Source organism: Mus caroli, unplaced genomic scaffold (assembly GCF_978045245.1).
Source record: "Mus caroli unplaced genomic scaffold, Mus_caroli_1 scaffold_2, whole genome shotgun sequence".
Taxonomy (NCBI): Eukaryota; Metazoa; Chordata; class Mammalia; order Rodentia; family Muridae; genus Mus; species Mus caroli.
The window spans coordinates 23,487,613-23,502,121 of NW_028227257.1; the positions used below are offsets into that span (position 1 = coordinate 23,487,613).

At 41.7% G+C, this 14,509-nt stretch overlaps 1 protein-coding gene across 3 annotated transcripts in view; it reads left to right on the forward strand.

Annotated features, from left to right (window-relative positions):
• The first annotated feature begins 640 nt into the window (after positions 1–640).
• Positions 641–14,509, forward strand: part of Cpne1 (copine 1) — a 41,129-nt gene continuing 27,260 nt past the window's right edge. Inside the window, exons 1-2 of one of the 3 annotated variants that reach the window (XM_021183183.3) lie at positions 647–760; positions 9,149–9,198. The gene's annotated coding sequence lies outside the window, so the exon portion shown is untranslated. Of the gene's footprint in view, positions 761–9,116; positions 9,199–14,509 lie in introns of all 3 variants that reach the window. The other 2 variants (XM_021183164.3, XM_021183173.3) reach the window with 2 other exon arrangements.

Here is a 14,509-nt window from a genome sequence, read left to right on the forward strand (position 1 = left end):
CTTTTTTCTTTTTTTTTGGCTTTTTCGAGACAGGATTTCTCTGTGTAGCCCTGGCTGTCCTGGAACTCACTTTGTAGACCAGGCTGGCCTCGAACTCAGAAATCCGCCTGCCTCTGCCTCCCGAGTGCTGGGATTAAAGGCGTGCGCCACCACGCCCGGCTTTTTTTGGTTTTTCGAGACAGGGTTTCTCTGTATAGTCCTGGCTGTCCTGGAACTCACTGGGTAGCCCAGGCTGGCCTCGAACTCAGAAATTCGCCTGCCTCTACCTCCCATTTTATTTTTTTTCAATAGTCAAAAAGAAGCATCAAGCTTTTGCTTCTTGGTGCGTTTAATCCTCAATACAGTTCTGCAGTGAAGGCATTGTTTTTCTCCCTTCACGGGGGTCTCCAAGAGCCAAAGGAACCTGTACAAAAGCTCTGCAAGGAACCTTGGACAACAGCTTCAGGTCTGACTTTGCAAACAGCTACTGATATACCGGGTTCACCACAAATACCTGCAACTTCTGAGCTTTTGCCCCCACCCCAAATCCTCAGCGCGCCTGCGTCTCCCATCGGGTGACGTCGACAGCGGCGCCCCGCCTACTCCGGGAACGCAGAGCGCCGGAGCGGGCGGGCGGCCATTTTGTGAAGCGGCTGCGGAGGTGTTGACTGCAGTGGGCTCCGGGAAAGCCGTTCGGGCTGGGGCTGTCGGCCGCAGGGCTGAGGCACTCGCGCGGGGGGTAACTCGGGTCTGGGTTCTGGTGCCGCGCAAGCTCTCCCTGGTAAGACTCCCGCAGCCCCGGAACGGGCGGGGCTGTGCGGGGCTCGAGCCGCCTCCTTGGTGCCTCGGGGCGGGGCCTTCCCAGGCCTCGGAGCCCGCGGCCGCGAGCGCCCTACACAAAGGGTCGCGGCGGGGCTGCGGGGGTCCTGGGGCGCCGCTCACGCTCCGGGGCCTCCGAGGATGCGAAAGGTGGAGTCTGCGTGCCGAAGTGGGAGCAAGGCTTTAGCGGGGACGCCCCGGTGGTCCTGAGAGGGGAAGCGGCCAGCATCGGGTGGCCTCGCGGCCTGCGAACTACCGGGTCGGGGGGTATTGCGATGAAAACGCCTGCACGCTTAGTGGGGAAGGCTTCGTTGGCTTTAAGCGGGAACGAGGTTTTAACTCTCACCTCTGCCCCGAAGTGAAGAGGTCCCAGTGGCCTATGACCTGCAAAAGGGGACTACACTAGGGACACTCCTAAGGGGAGGAAAGGTGTCCTGGGAGGCTGGGAACCGGTCGCTTTTAGGGCCTGGAGGTGCAGGGAGTTGCAGTGTATAGCTTCCTAGGTCCAGCGTTGAGGAGGGGCGTCCTAAGTGTAGGTGATTGGAACCGCCCTGTAGGTCGGAGAGGCTGGAAGGCTTGGAGAATTGTAGCTAGGATGGCTGGTCCTTGATTCCCACCTAGGGGAGGGGCTGCTATCTGCAGCACCTTTGGGAGTTGGAGGAAGGAGGGTGGGTGTCTTTAGATAGCTTACTTACTGTCTGAAGGTTGGCGGCGCCACTTTGCAGCCGCGTAAAATAGAAGGGAACGCATTTTAAAGATCTACAGGTTAGTATTGGGGTATGGACTCATGTAGCGGGTTGGAGTGCCCGTGTTAGTAAGCGAGTGGACCTAAGTGTGTGTTTTATTGGAAGTTATAAGGAGTCCCCTGTGCTAAAGATCCATTCATTCTGGTAGATAAAGTTGCGAGTTACAGGCTGTGTTGCAGAAGTATTCTGGGTCCTAAAGCCTTCTTGGCTCCTAGATTCCGAGATGACTGAGTGTGTGTGCAGTTGGTAGAAACCATTTTATTGTGTACGTTAAGATTTAAGTTGATGCGAATCTTATTATATGACTTGGTGGGGAAAAACTAGGATGGATGGCAACTCAAGGGAGAGACTATTTCTTTCAGGGCTTTTTAGATAGTTTGAGGTGTAATTTTTGGTGAACTTCAGTCTTAGAAACAAAAATTGTCCAAGGCCTTGTTAACCATTGTATACTGTTAAAGTGTTAAAGAGCGTTTGCAGTTGGAAAAAAATCCTACAAAAATTTTTTTATTTAAAAAAATAGATATATAAAACTGATGTACTTGTTTTTGAAACTTGTTGCTTTTGATGAGATGGAGACTTTTGGATTCGTAGAAAGTGATTGTGGAAGAACTGTTCACATAACTTCGAATATAATTTTGGAAGGAAATGAAATGTTTGTGTTTAGGTGATTTCACAAGGCTGTACATAGTGCGTATTGGATAGTTTATCAAAACGGGTTACATTTTTATATCACCTTGTGTTTGATTAAATGTTGGTCAGCGTGGATTGTAATGTATAATTTTATGTTCAGATCTGAGACCATCAAACCACTGTGGTGGTTACTGCTCTAGGCTACTAGCAATATACTTTAGGTTTCTTTTACAATTTTGTGGCATGTTGAATGTTTTGATTGGTTGCATATTGAACATTTGGGAGTTGTTGGTACAGTTCTTAGGTGTAAAACTTATTATATCATTATACTTCTGCTTTATACTGGGTGCCAGATGCTAGACCCTACTGCCAGTCAGAAAGTCCCACTTGAGTTTGTAGAGAGCTGCTGTGCTGCTTGGTTCTTGGAGGTTGGCTTGTTTGTTCCTCATTGGCCATAGGATCTTGTAGCTTAGGCTCACATTGAACTCTTAAGCTGGTGGAGTCACTAGTAACAGTTGACTTTTGATACTTAGTTTGAATATGTGATTTTTTTTCCCCCTGAAAATGTTGTAATTAGTTGTACATTCTATACTAATTTCTAAATCTCCCCCTAAAATGCAGAGTCCACCTTAAAATCTAAAACCTAGCCTACAGTTTTTGAGTGAGTAGGTATTTGCCAGCCTTCATGCCTGGTGTTCTCAGAGGCCAGGAGAGGGGGTCAAATCTGCTGCAACTAGAGTTACAGAAGGTTGTGAGCTGCCTGCCCTGTGGATGCAGGGAGTCATGGAGCCTCTGGAAGAGCAGCCACTGGGCAGATTCTCCAGCCCTCTCCTCTACATATTCGTAATAAATACTAATTAAAATGAATGCTCACTAAAAGTTGTAGGCAGACTAAACAGAAAAATAATTTCACTTGTAGTTCCAGCAGCTTTACTGCCAAGCACCTACGTACCTTTGCTTGGCAGAGTTTTAAGTTTAAAGCCAGCTTTTAAGGCTAAAAGCCATAGTGAAAGAAAATGTGGTTACTTAAGCTAGAAGTAATATTTTTATTTTGAAGTATAAATGAATAAAAAATTTATTTATTTATTTCAAGACAGGGTTTCTCTGTGTAGTCCTGGGAATCACTCTGTAGACCAGGCTGGCCTTGAATTCAGAAATCCGCCTGCCTCTGCCTCCCAAGTGCTGGGATTAAAGACCTGCACCACCACTGCCCGGCTAAAAAGGATATTTTTGTTGGTATCATTAATAACAGTATTAAATTTTTTTGGCAGGAGGAACATCTTATTTACAAATGTCTTGATTTGCTGCCTGAGCACTAGATGAGAAATTAACATGAACATTCAACATTTTACATTTTATCAGTGTCTGAAAAATGTATTTATAAATAAGGATGGTTCCAGGATCTGAAGTGTGTTTTATCTGATAATGGGGGGAGGGGGCAAATTTAAAGGGCTGAAGCTGTGGTTTCCTGATTTCTTTGATGATGGGATTACACTGCTGATAACATTGTGCCCATTGTAAATAGAGGCTTTGTTGCTGAACTTTGAGGCGGACATTAAGAGGTTGTTGGGATTTTTGTGTCTTTTGGATCTTAAGTGTGTGGTTCTGCTTTGCCCTGATTGCTGTCAGGTAAAGGTTGACGACTTTACAAGATGAAATTTACTTTCTCGTGTTGATTGCCAGAGAGCGTGGAAATACTGGAGTTTTAGTTTGTTCCTTTTCTTTGTAACTAAAAGGTTTGTTGATGAACATTTTACTTTGAAGTTTCAAACACTTGGAATGGCTAGTAAAATAAATTTATCTTGTTAATATGCAAGTACTATGTTTCCCTGGTTTCTGTTGTGCTGAAGAAACATCTGTTAGGAAATGAAGTGAAAAATGCAGTAAATGCAAGCTTGTTGTTTTAGGTCTTCTGAACTATATGGACTAGTGGCTGATTTTCTCCTTGTCTGTCCCTATATTTTATATGTAGATTAAATGTTTATAAGACACTCTCTGTTGTAGTCCAGACCTCAAACTTTTTTTTTTTTTTTTTTCTGAGACAGGGTTTCTCTGTGTAGCCCTGACTGTCCTGGAACTCACTCTGTAGACCAGGCTGGCCTTGAACTCAGAAATCTGCCTGCCTCTGCCTCCCAAGTGCTGGGATTAAAGGCGTGCGCCACCACGCCTGGGCCAGCCTCAAACTCTTACTCTTTGTTCCTCTGCCTCTTCAGTGCTAGCATTGCAGGTGCAGCATATCTAGCTACAGTGCCTATTTATATATTTTAAGAAAGGGTCTCATTGCCTGCCCTTGCCTCCGTGCTTGCTTTGGACTTAAAGACACAGACACATTTGGGTCAATACTTTTTTGTTTTGTTTTGTGTTTTTTTTTTTTTTTTTTTTTTTTTTTTTTTTTTTTGAGATAGGATTTCTCTGGGTAGCCCTGGATATGCTGGTGCTCTGTAGTTCAGGCTGGCCTTGAATTCAGAGATCTGCGAGCCTCTGCCTTCCTTGAGTCCTGGAATTAAAGGTGTGTAGCCTTCTATCACCTTTTTTTTTTTTTTAATAGAATTATTTTAATTATGTTTTTCCAAAGGCCACCAGAACTCAGGTGAGCGGAATAGATTTTTAAATTTGGGATCCTGTGTTCAATTAGGGTCTAGCTCACATTTTAACACATAGGAATAAACAGGCTCTGGGAAAATAGTGCTGCCTCTGTTAATTTGTGATCTTGGGGCTGGAGAAATGGCTCAGGAATTAAGAACACTGGGTACTCTTTTCAAACAACCAAGGTTCAATCCCAGAACTTAAACGGCAAGCCATAGCCATTGTTAACACCAGTTCCACGTGATATGATACCCTCTTTCTGGCCTCTGTTAGTACTGTGTGCGTGTGATACACAGATATGCAGTATCTAGGCAGAACATCTATACCTGTACATATTTTTTTTTTTTTGAGCTAATAAAAATTACTGGTCTTTCCAAAGTGAGATTTGAGACAAAAATGCTACAGTTTTTAGTTTCCATCTGACTTATTTGTGAAGGAAGAGCTATAGTTTAAAAAAGGTGCTGGTATTAGCCTTGATGTGTACATTTTCCTTGGTGTGGGGATGCTTCTGATGGTGTTTCTTGTATGTAGATTGACTCTGTTCTGTAAGTTGAACACAAAAGTTAAACTACACGTTTATGCAGATCAGCTGGGCTTTCAACATTTCTTTTTTTTCCTTTTTTTTTTTTTAAAGATTTATTTATTGTGCTGGGCGTAGTGGCGCACACCTTTAATCCCAGCACTGGGGAGGCAGAGGCAGGCAGATTTCTGAGTTCAAGGCCAGCCTGGTCTACAGAGTGAGTTTCAGAACAGCCAGGGCAGATGGTTGTGAGCCATCATATGGTTGGTGGGGATTGTACTCAGGACCTCTGGAAGAGCAGTCAGTGCTCTTTAATCACTGAGCCATCTCTCCAGCCCTCAACATTTCTTAATGTAGTAAGACTTTTCCTTATTGTTAATGGTTTTGGAACCTTGAGTATGACTGGCTAGCTTAAATTTGACCTTCTCAGGATGGCCGTGGGGTATCTTCTTGTGTCTGAAAGGGAAAAAAAGAGTTAGGAAACTCAGTTCTCTAATATGTGGGAGACGTGCCCAGGCCCATACCTTGTGTTTGTTCTTACTTGGTTTTTCTGCTCTCATTACGTTACATCCTGGCTGGACTTGAATTCACTATGTAGTAGTCCATTCTGATTTTGAACCCAGGATTCTCCTGCCTCTTGCTCCTGAAGCAGTGAGGTTACAGGAATATAGTACTACACCCTGTTATGCCAGACCTTTCAAATTAGAATCTCTAATAGGTGTCAGATGTTTAGCACAAATATTAACTAGAAAATTACCCTGGCTCTTACTTAGCTCCTAGTGCTGACCTTTTATGCAGTTAGAGATAAGTATTGCAATAATTATTTTTGTTACTTTATTTAAAGCAAACCTTTTGTTTTGTATTTCCCTTTATAACTAGTTATGGAAACTGCTAGATACAGGTTTTGTTTTTGTTTTCAAAACAGAGTTTCTCTCTGTAGTTGTCCTGGAGCTCATTATAGTCCAGGCTGGCCTCAGACTGAGATCTGTGTGCCTCTGGCCGAGTGCTGGGATTGAAGGTGAGTGCCACCACTCCTGGCTCAGAGAACCAAGACTTAGGTTAGGCTGTGAGATGCTGCATGGGAGTGAAGGAACTTGCCATAAAGCTTGACCATCTTGTTTCCTTCTCTAGGACCCACATGGCGGAAGGAGAGGACTGAGTCTCCAAGTTGTCCTCTGACTTCCTCACACATATGCTGTGGCTTCTGTGACCCACAGATATACTAACTAACTAAATGTAATTAAATGGAGAGTTATAAGAAAACAGCTGGCTAGGTTGTTCAGAAGGTAAAGGCCAAAATCTGGGTGACCCCAGTTTGCTCCCTGGATCCCACATGAAGGAAGGAGGAAGATTGACCCCCACAGAGTTGCCTCTTACCGCCACAGTGTTGTCTGTCTGGCACATGTGCATACCTATACAGCATATACATGTAGACAATAATTGACAAAAATCTGTATTAGGATAGATTTGTACACACCATGTTAAGGATTAATGTAGTGCTCTGGCCTTTTAAAAGCTTGGGTTTTTGTTGCAAAACTCACTTTTGTGTAATATTTTAAGTTGTTAGAATATTTTTCCTTTGTCCATTAGACAAGTTCAGAATAATACTTGGGATTTTTTTTAAATCGTTTCACCTTTTGGTGATAAAAATTATTACTGTGGCTTACTTGATCTCAGAGAATATTAACAAAGTGAGTATCAATCAGATAAGTAGTTTTGTTGCTAATCTTTGTACCAGAGAGGGGCAGAGTTTTTTTCTCTTTCTCTGAATTTAGAAATAACCTGTCTGAGGCAATGGTTTAATGGGGCATGAGCTGGGAGATAGCTCATGGGAAGTTCACGGGCCAGCCAACCTGGTGTATTGCAGCCAAAAAACAAAAAAAGAAGCCCTTTCTTAAGGTGCTTTGAAGGTTCAAGTTCTAAGACCCAAGAGTCTCCTGGACGTCTGCAAGCACCCAAGAGTTGTTTTTTTTTTTTTCAAAATCACTATTTTTTTTTTAAGATTTATTTTATGTATATGAAACACCATTGCTCTCTTCAGACACACCAGAAGAGGGCATCAGATCCCATTATGGATGGTTGTGAGCCACCATGTGGTTGCTGGGAATTGGGCTCAGGACTTGTGGAGGAACGGTCAGTGTGCACTTAACCACTGAGATATCTCACCAGCCCTTAAATGGCTATTTTTAAAAATGGTGGCACATGCCTATAATGCCAGCATGTGAGACCTTCCCCAAAACAACACCTTTCAGTGGATCATGGTAGCACATACCATACTCTAGCACTTGAGGGATGGAGACAGGAGGATCAATAAAGGCCAGTCTCAGCTACTTACTGAGTTTGCAGCTAGGTTGGGCTGCCTGAGACTTGTCTCTAAAACAAAAACAAACTGGTGTAGTTGAGCTAGGAGGATCACCAGCCTGATTTAAAAAGTAGAATAGGGCTGATAAGATGACTCTACTTGGTGCCAACCATAATGGTCTGAGTTTTAACTCTCCGACCCACATGGCAGAGGATGAGAAGCAACTTTTAACAGTTGTCTTCTGACCTCCACATGCATTCTGTGGCACAGTGTACTTAACATACACAAAACATGTACATACAATAAATTAAAAATACAATATTGAGCAGAGGGTTCTGCTCAATAGTAGGTTTGCCTAAAATGTGTTAGGTTTTTCGTTCAGTCAGCCCCCGAAAAGGTTAAAAAGTAAAAGTACATTTTAAAATGACTTTTTAAGAATGATTATAGGGCTAGAGAGAGGACTCAGCAGTTAAGAGCATTGGCTGCTTTTCTCGAGGATCCGAGTTTGTTTCTCTGCACCTACTTGGTAGCCTACAACTGTCTGCAGTTGCAGTCCCAGGGGATCTGAAGCTCTCTCTGGCCTCTGGACACCAGGCATGGACATGGTGCACAGATATAAACACAAGCAAAAACCTGTACACAGAGATTAAAGTTAAAAGAATTTGGTTAATTGTTTGGTATATATGTTACTTGTGAATTGTTAACAACTAGTTTGGAAATAATTACCCTGAGAGAGAAGTACCCTATTACCTGTGTGTGCTTTGGAAAGTGTCATTATTATATATTAAGACATTTGCTGGAAAAATACTTTGTGAGACAGGGATTTGTTGTTGGCCTAGGTTGGACTTAGAACTTAGTATGTAGCCCAGGCTAGTCTTCGACTATGTAAGTATTTCAGCTTCTGCTTCTAGAGTACTGGGGTTACAGTTGTGCTTTAGATACTTATGAAACAAGTTTTTTGGGGGGAATTACGTTCAAATAAATCTCCCTTAATGTGTTGAGTGTCAGTAGAATTAGTTCTTAGACTTTGAACTTGCATTTCAGTTGTTTTGTGATTTATAATATTATGATGCAGAGGTAATCTATTTGAAAGAGTCATTGCAGTGATGTCTGTGAGTGTCCCACATTGATGACAGTTGTCCAGGAATTGTTATTGTGCTTCTTTTTCAGAAGTTTGGTGAGACTTGTTGATAGACTTGTTTGGATTGTACAAATGTTAAGTGATAAAGCAATTACTACCTGAAGTGGAACTTTAGTACTGTTTTAAATTAATTTTTGGCTATTTTATGGCATATTCTTGATAAAACTACCTGATGGCGTTTTCTTGATAGAATGGTTTTCAGACTCGAAAGCAACATCAAATTAAGAATATGTTTGGGATTTTGGTGTCTCTTTCCTTAAAAACAAAACAAAACTATACATTCTTCGAAATACTCTGCTGGTTTCTGACTCTTCTTCATAAAGTACAGTTCAGTGTGGCCTGTGCGTGTTGTTTCCTGCATTGATTTTTGCCTCCATTTATTCTCTATTGCAGTCTAAAAGTTGGTTTTAATTGGTTGCCCACAGGATTGACTTGGCCTCTGCTTCTTAAGAAAATACATCTCTTGTTTTACAAGGTAAGAGATTTTGAATAGGTTCACTTGTATACAAAATAAATGCGGTACCTTAAGCAGTATGAAAATAGGTGTAGTAAACCCTGTGTGCTGGTGCGTGTGTGCGTGTGCGCGTGTGCTTACTGAGCCATGAGCATGGGAGGAATAGTTGTTTCCTGAGAGTCTGTTTTATTTATGTATGTTTCTTACTTTTAGGTAGTGAGCTCCTGTGCCACCCCCATAGCATTGTGATGGTGACAGACTCCATTGCTTCTTGGCATGGTTACTTACAGTCCTAGAAATACAGGTGTACATGCTAGGTAATAGTTTGTACAGCACAAATTTTAGACCTTTTGTTGGAGGGACCAAGGTTTAAGATTTGCTTTCAACCATTTCTTAGTAGCAGAATAGCAGATATTTCTTTGTATTTTTCAGAACCTAAGATGGTTTAGGAGTAGATCCTGTACTCTAGCCTTTCCTAGCTGGCACTTTTAGGTTATTAATAATCGGGATGTTTTCATTGGGTTCATTGTACCAACTTTCAGCAAATCTCTTAGCAATATGGCTTAGAAACTTACATGAATGTATTTTAGGCCTGTGTTCTGGGGACCATTTTAAGGTTTTTTTCTTGTTTTGGGGTTTTTTTGTTTGTTTGTTTTTCAAGACAGGGTTTCTCTGGAACTCACTATGTAGACAAGGCTGGCCTCAAACTCAGAAATCTGCCTGCCTCTGCCTCCCAAGTGCTGGGTTTAAAGGTGTGCACCACCACTGCCTGGCTCTCATCTTATTCTTAACTTATAAACAAAGCATTTTTTTCCTTAGGTTTTGAACACTTGGCTTACCTATGATATTACTTACCCCCCATAGAAAGTGATGAAATATTTTTTTGAAGTTGGCCATAGTGCCATTATGATTTGTACATAAACATGTTTCAGATTCAGTAAGGGATGTGCATTTGACTCAGTTATTTGGAAATGTGCAGATATTCTTCCATATTACAATGCTAAATAGAAAATAGAAAAGGTCTGTTGGTGATGATCTTTGTTGTGTATGTTTTTTTTTTAATAGTTGTGTGTATGTGTGTGTGTGTGTGTGTGTATGTAGGAACTGGCACTTGCAGTGACACCCATGTGAAGGTCATAGGGAAGTTCGCAGAAGTCAGTTGTTTCTTCCAGGTGGACTCCAGGGATCAAACTCAGGTTACTTGAGCCTTCTTCCCAGTCCTCTTGTTGACTCTTACAGACCATACCTAAAAAGGCTTTACTCACCCACCCCACCTCCGTTTCTAGCGCCAGTTTCTCTTGCTTACATTTGAAAATTGCTTTTATCTTTGTATATCATTGTTAGAATATGGAATCAGTGGTTAGAGTTTGCTTAACAAGAACAAAGCTCTGGTTCAGTCTGCAGTGTAATATAAATTGGATATGGGGTAGCACATCCCAGTGCTAGGGACGGAGGGAGGGAGGGAGGGAGGGAGGGAGGGAGGGAGGGAGGAAGGAAGGAAGGAAGAAAGGAAGGAAGGAAGGAAGGAAGATTCTAAATATATAATGTGGCTGTATTTGATTTATGAACTTTTTTCAGGTGTATAAACAATGCGATGAGTTTTGTTGTTTTAGGCTGCCAAGAGTGGTGGTGCACACCTTTTAATCCCAGCACTCAAGAGGTGGAGGCAGAGGCAGAGGCAGGTGGATCTCTGGGAGTTGGAGGACAGGCTACTTTCCTTAGGGAGTCCAGTGCTACAACGTAAGAACATTTCAGAATTAAGGAGAGAGAAGGGGAATCTGGGTTGAAAAAGAAAAAGGGAAACCAAAACAACTGCCAATATATTTCTATTTTGTATATAGTAATTATAATATTGTTGATACAATTAGATTTTATTACAGTAAACTGGAGTTCATACAGTATTTGACATTGAAGAATTTCTTCCATTTATTGTGTTAAGTCTTAGAGCTTGTAGCAGGAAACCTTGTTCCTTCTAATGTTCTTACTTGAGAAATTATTAAACCAGATCTCAAGGAATTAACATATCCCTGAGCACTCAGAACCAGGTTAATAGATTTATATTTAAAACTTGATTGATCACATTAGTTCCAAATGATCATTTTTCCAATCCCCAAATTTTAATTCCCATTCTTTTAAAAGTTGTAGATGCAATTAAAATTGAAATGGAAATCCTGCCAGGTACTAGAATGGCAACAGGAACAACACACAAGCAAACAAATAAATGGAAATCTTGAAATCAAAATTGGACCTGGGAGAAACTTCTTTAAGATTTCTTTTAAAATATTAAAACTATTTTTTTTAAAGATTTATTTATTTATTATATGTAAGTACACTGTAGCTGCCCTCAGACACTCCAGAAGAGGGCGCCAGATCTCGTTACGGATGGTTGTGAGCCACCATGTGGTTGCTGGGATTAAAACTCTGGACCTTCGGAAGAGCAGTCGGGTGCTCTTACCCACTGAGCCACCTCTCCAGCCCCCTTAAAACTATTTTTAAAAAATAAAGATTTAATTATGAGTGTTGGCGTGTCTTTGTGTTAGTAATATGCACATGAGTGCAGTACTTGTGCAAGCCAGAGGAGTTAGATCCCCTGGAGCTGGAATTAAAAAGCACCTTTAAGCCTTCTGACATGGTGCTTGGAACTAAACTCCCGAGATGAGCAGTTTGAGCTCTTAACTGTGGAGCTATCTCATCTTCATTTCATGTGTATGAGTGGTTGCATGCATGCATGCATGTATATATGTATATATGTATGTATGTATATATGTATATATGTACCTGGCAAGGCCAGAAGAAGGTGTCGGAGCCCCTGGAAGTGGAGTAATAGGTGGTGAGCCACTACATGGATGTTGGAAACTTAACCTGGGTTCACTGCAGAAACAAGTGAACCATCGCTCCAGGCCCTCTTATTATTTTTGAAACAGTCTCATGTATCTCAGGTTGGCCTTATGTAGCCAAGGATGACTTTGAATTGATCATCCTTTAACTAATAATGATAGGCTTACAAGTATATGCCTCCATGCCCAGTTTATCAGCCTCATGGATACCATCAAGCATCAACTAAGCTACATTTCCAGCCCATGTTACTACTTTTTGTGTTTTGAGACAGTGTCTCACTATGTAGCTTTTGCTGGCCTGGAATTCACTGTAGACAAGGCTGTCTTCAGACTCACAGATGTCTGCTTGCCTCTGCCTCCTGGGTGCTGGGATTAAAGGTGAATATCACCACAGCCAGATTTGTCTGCCTCCTGAGTGTTGCTAATAATAATAATAATTATTTTACATACATGAGTATTTTGCTATGTATATAAGTGTACTGTATGTGCCTTGGTGCCTAAGGAGGACAGGAAAGGGTGCTCCTTTTTTCCCTGGAGCTGAGAAGTGGTTGTGAGCTCAGCCTCAAACTGATGTTCTCTTAACTGCTCAGCTGTTTTTTTCCAGCTGAATGCTATTGTAATTTTATAATTATTTATTTGTATGTTGTTTGTGTGTGTGTGAGAGAGAGAGAGAGAGAGGGAGGGAGGGAGAGGGTAGGATTCTCTTTAGTGTATAGGTCCTAGGGATGGAACTCTTTTTTTTTTTTTTTTAATTAGGTAATTTCCTCAATTACATTTCCAATGCTATCCAAAAAGTCCCCAATACACTCCCCCCCCCCCAGTCCCCCACCCACCCACCCCCACCCCTTGGCCCTGGCATTCCCCTGTACTGGGGCATATAAAGTTGGCAAGTCCAATGGGCCTCTCTTTCCAGTGATGGCCTACTAGGCCATCTTTTGATACATATGCAGCTAGAGACAAGAGCTCCGGGGTACTGGTTAGTTCATAATGTTGTTCCACCTATAGGGTTGCAGTTCCCTTTAGCTCCTTGGGTACTTTCTCTAGCTCCTCCATTGGGGGCCCTGGGGATGGAACTCTTAAGCATTTATTAGCAAGTTAAGCCATCTCATTGAGGCTCCCTTCCTCTCCCCCTTTTATTTATTTTTTTGAGACAGATTTTGCTATGTAAAGAGATAGCAACCAGATTCAACAGGAATTAAGTTGGGTTGGAGGCCCTAATAGTGAATTATGCATTAATCTGTATAATTTGTGGTCTTGGTCTTGAATTCCTCCTGCCTCAACTGCTCAAATACTGGGATAATTGGTACTCGCTGAGCATCTGTGGTGTTGGGGATGGATTTTTGAGCTTTATGAGTGCTAGGCAAACATTCTACCAACTGATTTATGTTCCTGACTCCTGTTTTGTTCATTTGTTTGAGACTGAGTCTCACTATGAAGCCCTCACTGGCCTGGAGCAAATGGCTTCAAACTCACAGAAATTGGCCTCCTAAGTATTGGAATTAAAGACTATTTCACCGTGCCTGGCCCCAGTTGTCTTTTTTTTTTTTTTGGGGGGGTAAATTCAGAAAGAGAGAAAAGAAGAGTGTGTGTGTGTGCATGTGAGCCTGTGTGTACAGGCAAAGGCTGGAAGAGGATGCTAATTCTTCTGTCATTCTGTGTCTTGTTATCTTGAGTACCTTTCATTATACTTGGAACTAGACTTTGAGCTGGGGCTTCTAGCTAGGATTTCAGACATATATAGCCATACCCATGTAGATGCTGGGAATAGAACTCAAGTTCTTGGGATTGTACGTCCATACAGGACGTTCTTACCCTGCGTCAGCTCTGCAGCCTCAGATAGGTCTTTCTTTACTAAAACTATAAAACATATTAAAAGTTGTACTATGAAATATGGAATCTGTTATCATTTGAGCTTTTTTGTGCTAAGAATGAGTGTTTGAATGCTAGTCAAACACCTACCACTCTTCCTTTGGGAATAGGAACCTACTTTATCGTTTGGTATTTGTAATCCAGGAACATGCCAGTTTTTTGTTTCTTCTGGCTTTTGAGATTGAGTCTTAAAAAGGTATCACTCTGATACCTATGAAATTATAAAGTTTATATGGAAGATGCTAAATCAGTTTTAAATAGTAATCTTGATGCATCATTTACATGAGTCCCCTATGGAATTTTTGCACATTTATTTTATATCTTCCTGAAGGCTTAGTGATCTAAATGATGTGTATTATGACTTTTCTGTCCTTAGTTTTTCCTGGATCTTTGGAGTATTAGACTGAACCTCTTTATAACTATTGCCAAAATGAAAGCCTTTAGAGATTGAAATTGTTCAGATCTTTTAACTGTGTAAATTAAAGACATTGTGGCAGCTTGAGGGACTGTGTGGGTTAGTGTGTGTGAGGGACTGTGTGGGTTAGTGTGTGTGAGGGACTGTGTGGGTTCATGTGGTAGCTGGTCACTCTTGCGACTAAGACCTTGGTTTCATATAAGGAGTCTGA